This window comes from Camellia sinensis, chromosome 10 (assembly GCF_055761805.1).
Source record: "Camellia sinensis isolate YWXY chromosome 10, ASM5576180v1, whole genome shotgun sequence".
Lineage (NCBI taxonomy): Eukaryota > Viridiplantae > Streptophyta > Magnoliopsida > Ericales > Theaceae > Camellia > Camellia sinensis.
In genome coordinates, this window is record NC_138970.1 from 20,488,282 (window position 1) to 20,496,206 (window position 7,925).

Below are 7,925 nucleotides of genomic sequence, written 5' to 3' on the forward strand. Positions count from 1 at the left end.
TTATTCACAAATTTCTTTAAATTTTTATGTGAATTTAATAATCAAATTTAAAAATGGTGCATACACACAAAAATGTAAAACTAAATATCTACATTATAACCAACTATTTAATTATGAATAATTAACATCTAATTGTTACTTTTATTATATTGTTCCAAAAGATTTCACATGTAACGCCCTCAAAATTAACCCATTATATATCATTGACATGCATTATTTAAAGAAGACATTTTATTAATTCATTCATCAGAGTATTACTAAATAAAGCATTACATGTAACATCGAATAAAATGCCCTACAGGCTTACATCTTTCCAAGCCAACACTTGGATACAAAAATACGAGTTCTAACTCAATACAAGAAAAGCCCTAGGCTTGAGTGTTTACATGTACTAACAAATAAAAGCAAACAACAGAAAAATAGTCTTCAGAATCCAAGTCCTTCCAAGCTAAGTCCTTGGAGGTAGCTTATCCCCTGAACCTGAAAATGATGTTCCCATAAAGGGTGAGCCACAGCCCAGTAGAAATATACTAAACCACATATAAGTAATGAATAAAGCAATAGCATTCAACAGATGGTTAACCAGGATAATCAATTACTTCATTTTACAGTCTCATGACACTATTGTCTAAGATACGTTTTACTTTCCAATTTTATCAACATGGCTCAGAACCTGGCCAAACTTACAACAGTGAATTACATATATCGTATTCACATCCTTCCAATATCAACAAACAAATGAGACTCAAGCTCAAATAAATCAAAACACTTCATACTTCCAGATTGATACACATTTTAGTGTTGTATCAATAAAACACTTCTATATAAATAAGCACACATAAAAGTGATGCTAATGGAGTCCATCCCCTATCTCCTCCCAAACAAAATCCGGTTTAGAGGTCCATCCCCTATCTTCCCCTAAACCGTGGAGTACATCCCCTATCTCCTCCCACACACAAAACAATGTATGCAAATGCAATGCTCAATCAATACACGTATTTTCTGTATCAATGCAATAGTCAAAATTTATGACTTAACCAATGTGATTAGTTTCAGTTATTCCTAATCCACATGCAATGTCTACAACAATCACGACTATCCTCCACCGATAGCCCAAAACAGTTATTTCTAAACTGAAAATAACTATGTCTACAATTCAATAGACAAATGATTCAAATTATCCAATTATGCCATTTAATCAATGAATTCCCCAATTCCATGAATTTAACCATCTTTTCCCAATTCCATGAATTACTTATACAAATCAATTCAATAATTCAACTAGGGTTTTTCCCTAAATTTACCAAAGTATTCCCAACATATTAAAATACCAAAACTTAGAACATAACCTATAAAATGGAGTAGGAAATCCCTACCTCAGAGAAAACAACCCAAATGGTGAAGACAGAGATGTGTGCCCAAAGACCAAAATGCTCCAAATTGCCAAATGTCCAGATTAAATGAAAGCCCTCGACTCCCTCTATCTTTTTAATAAAGCAACTAGGGTTGAAACACTCTCTAAACAGATCAAACCTAAGAGAGAAGGTGAGTAGGGAGAGAGAGAGGTCGAACCTAGGGTTTGGAATCAAAAGAATATGAAAAAGACTGATCAAATCCCGCTGCTGTGTATTTAAACTGGACAGGCTCGCTCGAGCGAAGACTTGGTCGCTCGAGCGACCAGACACAGAGAATCTACGCTCGAGCCAAGGAAGCCTTGCACGAGCCAACAACCCAAAAGCTCGCTCGAGCGAAAGAAAGCTCGATCGAGCGAAGAACTCAAACCCTCAGGTCTGAAACCAGACTCACGCTCGAGCGAAGGAACTATTGCTCGAGCGAAGAACAAACTAACTCGCTCGAGCGAAGAAAAGCTCGCTCGAGCCAAGAATGCAAAGCTACAGGTCCAACCCAGACGCAAACTCTCGCTCGAGCTACCAAACCCCGGCTCGAGCGAAGAACCAAAACAACATCTCGCTCGAGCGACAAACTCCTCGCTCGAGCGAATAACCAAAATTCTGGACAGCAACACTTGGTTTCTAAACCCAACCAACCTGAAACAAACCTGCCCAACACATCCTATAATTCCAAATGAGAAAATAAGGAACAACAACAACAACAATTATACAATGACAGAATCTACGGAACAGTCCGGATACAATAATCAAATGGGAAAAGACCGGGGTCGCTATATCACATATTATTTTTGTAATATCTTATATATATCAATGTCTACATATATAAATATATAAAAAATGTATATAAATGTAAATTTATATATGTTACTGTATTAATACATTGTCCATCTGTAATGCTATATTATTATCGGATACTTTAATTTTCTAAAATGTATCACTTTAGTAATATACTTATACTTGTGGAAAAAAAACTGCAGAATTGTGTATTGTTCTCCTATCAACTTATGTTCAATACATATATACATGTCATACAAATAAGCTAGGAAGCATAGATATGGATACGACACGATACGGATACGGATACGGCTACGGCGATACGACAAAACCTAAAAAAATAGGATACCGGTACGGCTAGGATACGTTTGTGAAAAATATATATATTTTTTTAATTCTTACTTTCTATGTAGTTATAGGGGACATGGATGAAATAATTAGGATTCATCAATTTGACATTCTATTATTTAACTCACTATGCCCTTCTTATCGAAAAACTTAACAAAGTATTAGAAAAATATTCTTATATTTATCCTTGCAATTATATTATATTACACTACTATGCAAGAAATGCTACAATTCTAATTTCATAAAACAAGGAAACATGACTTGGAGTGTCCGATACTTCAAAATTAAGAATCTGATACTCCAAAATTAATGAAAAAATAATTAATTATCCGATACTTTTAATAAGTATCTAATACGTATCCGCGAATATCCAAGGAGTATCAGTATCCGATACGGATACGATACACATACGTCACCCAATTTGAAGTATCAGTGCTTCATAGAAAATAAGTGTCCACAACAAACACTTTCAATAATAAACCAAGACTTTGCAAAACACCTACATCACGACAATAATTGTACTTTTTATATATATATTTTTCACAACAATTGTATAGGAATTGTATACTAATGACTAATATTATATTTTTCATCATATAAAATATTCATGGCACATGAAACGAGACTCGATGCATAAAAATATATTACATATTGATATTAAAATATTCTTACACTAGTAGTATGCAAATAATATGCAATAGTGCGTTCAATGAATTTGTATTATGAGATGAACTATTAAACAAAATTGTGTAATTGTGCAATTAATTCCATACCTTCAATTATATTACAGATACGGAGTATGAAAAATTGAAGTGAAAAGTTGATAGAAAAAGATTTGTGTAATACTATATATTTGAAGGACCTATTTATTGTTTATTGTTTAAAATAAGATTGTGATCTTAACAATTTAGCTACAAATTAATGTTTATGTTTATAAAATTTATTATTTATCATTTAAATTCTTTAGCCAAGTATATATTAATTTCTCATTTAGTTGTATTTTGAATACAGATCAATTTATCCATACAAGTGTATACTTTGTATACATATCACATATCAATTTAAGAGACATGCATAATTACCGTACTAAAAGTTGATGAAAAAAATCACGTGCCACGTGCAACGCACATGTCCCAGCCACTAGCCTGGAAAAAAAAAAAAAAAAAAAAAAAAAAAAAATTTGTTTCAGTTTTTTTGATAACATGTGAAATGCTGTGGGGGGGCACCCTCCATATTTGTGTAATAAAAAATACGGATGTAATTCCCCCTATTTTTTTCAATAAGTATATCAAAAAAAGATATTATAAACAAAAACGTTTTATTACACTACACCCATTAGCTTAATTAAATTTTAATATAACTCAGCACAAGTTGTTCACATTGATTCAAAAACCAATCTGTTCTGGTAAGTTTGTTTAGCATGAAAGAGTAGGAAACAACAACAAAATTAGTTTTTTCTATACAACACATATTAGCAATGGTAATTGAGTTTTTAATTTCTTGCACACAAAAATAATAATAATAATAAAATAAAATTTGGCCATGCAATGCAAGGGGTTACCTATAGTTAAAATTATAAAAAAAATTCTCTATCTCTTTCCTGCAAAAATTTCATCCTAATAAAATGTTTACAAGAAAATATATTTTCCTTTCCTTCCTTTCTTTTCACATTCAAACAAATTCTCTTTCTAATCAAACGGAGCCTAAAACAAAGAAACAGCTTAACAACCATTACAACAGAACAAACCTCTCATTCCAACAAACAGTCTAAAAAACCAACTGAATATATTAATATACGCATTCAAACACATAAAAAGAACAGAGATTGAGATTCAAAAGAAAGAGCATGCAAAAACATAACAGCATTCAAAACCCTAGAAACGGAGGGAAAAGAGGGCGTACCTAACGAGAAGAGGAGTCGTCATTGGAGCGGAGGAGGTCGTTTGCTACCAAGGAGTACAAAAATCTGGAAAAAAAAAATGAAAAAAGAGGAAACAGAAATCTGGAAAAAAAATTTGAAAAATGATGTCTTCGTTCTTCGTTTGCTGCGGAGAAACAGAAGAAAAAAAATCTAGAAAAAAAAAATGAAAGAAGTGGAAGAATCGAAGAACAAAGAGATCGAAGATGGACAGAACAAAGAAAAAAAATCTAGACAGAACAAAGAAAAGGAAGAAGAATCGAAGAATAATAGGAGGAAGAATCGAAGATGAACTTGCCGGAATGTGATCTTTGAAGGAGAGAATCGATTAGCACCTTCGATAAAACCTCTTCAATAGCTTCGCAGTAAGGAGTTCTTCAGCTCTTCGGAGTCTCTCTCTGTTTCAAGAAAAAGAAAGGCGACCGAATAGAGTAGAACCCTAATTTTAAATTGTTTCATGTTTTGTTTATTACAAAAGTACCCCAAATTTATAGAATTTTTTAAATAGACCAAAAAAATTGCTCCGGTACCCTTTAATTTGTAAAAAATCTCAATTGCGTTTGGTAAAGCTTTAGAATTATGATTTGAGAATAGAGTTATATTTTGAATTTGTGAGTTTTAGAATTATGATTTGAGTATAGAAAATTTGTTTTGTTATGAGTTTTAAAAAGAGTTTGAATTGAGTGATGTGACATATAATATTGAAAAGTGATTGTTTTGAAAAGTGTTTTGAAAAGTGAGTCTGGAATTAATTTTCTAAAGCTGTAACCAAATAACACACTCAAATTAAAGGGTAGAATTAAACTTTAAAAGCTCTACCAAACAGAGCCCTCGTTTTTTGCCCCGAAGTACCCAAAAATGTACCTATGGCGTACCCATCGCATACCCATCAGTTATACTGATCGTATAAAATGTACCCGGTGTGTTTTTGGCGTACTCTGTACGCGTGCAGCCGTACTAGTAAGTGTACTCGCACACGGTAAGTACCCAGTACTTGTATGGCAACATTTTTTAAGTACCCGTACTTCATAGGTCGTAGGCAATACAAGGGATTCGCTATAACAAAATAAACATTATGGGGTTGTATGTTTTTTAGGTTTACCTCGAGGAGGTAAAGTGCAATTAATCCTAAATTACATCAATGATTATGAGCATACCACATCATATGATCTAGTTGTGAAGATGAAAAATGGCAACGGAGCAAACACCGAGAGTCCCTGGTTGTATTTTGCTCCTTCAAAAGTTTCTATATGTGATTCAAGGAAAATGATTGAATAGTCCCAAAAGTAACCATGTAGTACATCATGCTTCCAGTCAACAAAAAACTGCAACATACACTAACGCCTTGTTTGATTAACTGGACTAGTAATGTGGAGATTAATAATCCATATAATCAGTGTAAGATTGGTTATCCTGGACTAGTGAGATAAATAATTTCCTCTTGTAAACATTTGTTTTGCAATGAATATGGAAATTATATGTTTGCTTTGCATTATCAGTTGTAGAATTAAAAAAAAAAATTGCTAATTTTGTTGGACAACAAAAATTGCAATCTAACAATGAAATGTAAGTCCCATAAATTAATAATCTAAATTCCTAACTAGCTAATAAGGTAGGTTAACCCTCTTTAACTAGCAAAAATTTTCACTACACCACCAATTGGTTGAAGCACTATACGACTACCCAACAATTACCAGTAATTCAGATAGTTTATAATTGTTTGTTCAAAATCAGAACATACAATGCATAAATAAATCTTAAAAATTCCAAACCATAAAATTAATCTTCCTTTTGACTCTAATATTGTCTTCAGATTATAGCAGATCATACAGGGAATGTTGGGGCAATCGTAGAGAGAGAGAGAGAGAGAGAGAGAGAGAGAGGTGATACTGTCACCGGTCACCGTGAAGCTAGGGCTAGAAATCAAGGGTTCAGATGAGAGCTGCATTCTCTCCCTTCGTCGTTCACCGTTCATCAATCGCCATTTCTCCTCCGTCAATTGTCGTTTGTCGTTGACAAATCTGCGTTGCTCATCAATCCCTTGTTTATGTGTTGTGTTGTTTTCTGTTCTGTTTTATATTGCACATTGATTTATTTATTTTTTCATCATTAATTGAGATAATAATATAAGATCACATTTTTGTGTCAGACTCTCTTATTATAATATTATTCACTCTCATTTATTGAGTTTTTCAAAAAGAAATTTAGTCAAAATCTCCCAAGCATATCACGTTAGTGTGTAGATGACAATTTAAAATGTTTTACTTTTTAAATTTTTTGAGCAAAAAACGTGTTCTTTATGAAGAACAGACAAATATGTTTTCATATTTCTTTTGATAATTTTATCCTATCATATATATATATATATATATATGTATATATATATCTGAGAAGTTGAAACTTCTTCATCGATCTCTCTCTTTCTCTCAAAAAAAGCAAAGCAGATTAACGAAGAGAGAGAGAAGAAGGAGAAGATAACGATTGAGGAGAGATATGAACATACGAAGAGCTATGATGAAAGAACCATGACCAAAGCCATTCATCGTCTATCATTTGTGGCGGCACGGTCCACCGGAGTCCTCAATAGGATCTCTCATCGCTCTGAATTTATTATTATTTCTAGATTTCTCACAATCATTAACAGTGGTTGGAGGGAAAGAGATGCAAAGTTTATTGTATTAATTGACTATGTAAATTGATATTCTACCATTTTTGATTAGCACAAAAAGGGTTTTTGAAGCTGAGATTGAGTATTCTACGAGTATGTATGAGTTTTAATTTCTAGAAGTAGTGTGAGTATATATGCAGAGAGTACTCTATTTTTGTTGTTGATGTTCTGTTCAAAACAGAAAATAAAATGTTATTGTCAACCTGAGTAACATATTACTATTTATGTTAATTTCAACGGTAATTTTTTTTTTTATATTTAAAGTATTTCATAGTCAACCTAATCTTATTTGATTGATTTTGATGAAAGGATTCAAAAAATACTAATTTTTATTAAAAATCGATATCTAGATCAAAAGTTATATTATTTTAAAGTTTAAAATATTAAATTAGTCACTAAATATATTTTGGTAATAGTAGTGTGTACTGGACTTTTCAAGAAATTGTTTTTGTACTTGTTTTTAATAAATTAAAGTTTTATTATGAGGGGGTTTTGATCAAATCCATTTTTTTAAAAATATTTTAATCAATATTTTTTATTTTTTAGATCCGCTCAAGTCTTGTTTTCCATTTGGTTAAAAAAAATTAAAAAGTCACTAAGTTATCAAATCATTCTCTCTATTTTTCTGCATGTCTCTTTGTAAAAATCAAAAAATTAATTAAAATAATTAATTCCCAAATGAGACTTTAATTTAAATACACTTAAAAAGAATAAATTTATAAAAAAAATTAAAAAATTACTAAATACTAACAAATATTAAAAAAATACAATAATATTAGTACATTTTCGTATGTTTTTTATATTT

The 7,925-nt window shown here is 31.6% G+C and overlaps 1 long non-coding RNA gene across 1 annotated transcript; it reads right to left on the reverse strand.

Annotated features, from left to right (window-relative positions):
* Positions 1-213: 213 nt before the first annotated feature.
* On the reverse strand, positions 214-4,948 carry LOC114301194 (uncharacterized). The gene is made up of 4 exons (XR_014341751.1): positions 4,751-4,948; positions 4,437-4,500; positions 3,617-3,679; positions 214-480 (listed from the first exon to the last, which is right to left on the reverse strand). It is a non-coding gene; the product is annotated as an uncharacterized LOC114301194 (long non-coding RNA).
* Between the last annotated feature and the right edge of the window lie 2,977 nt (positions 4,949-7,925).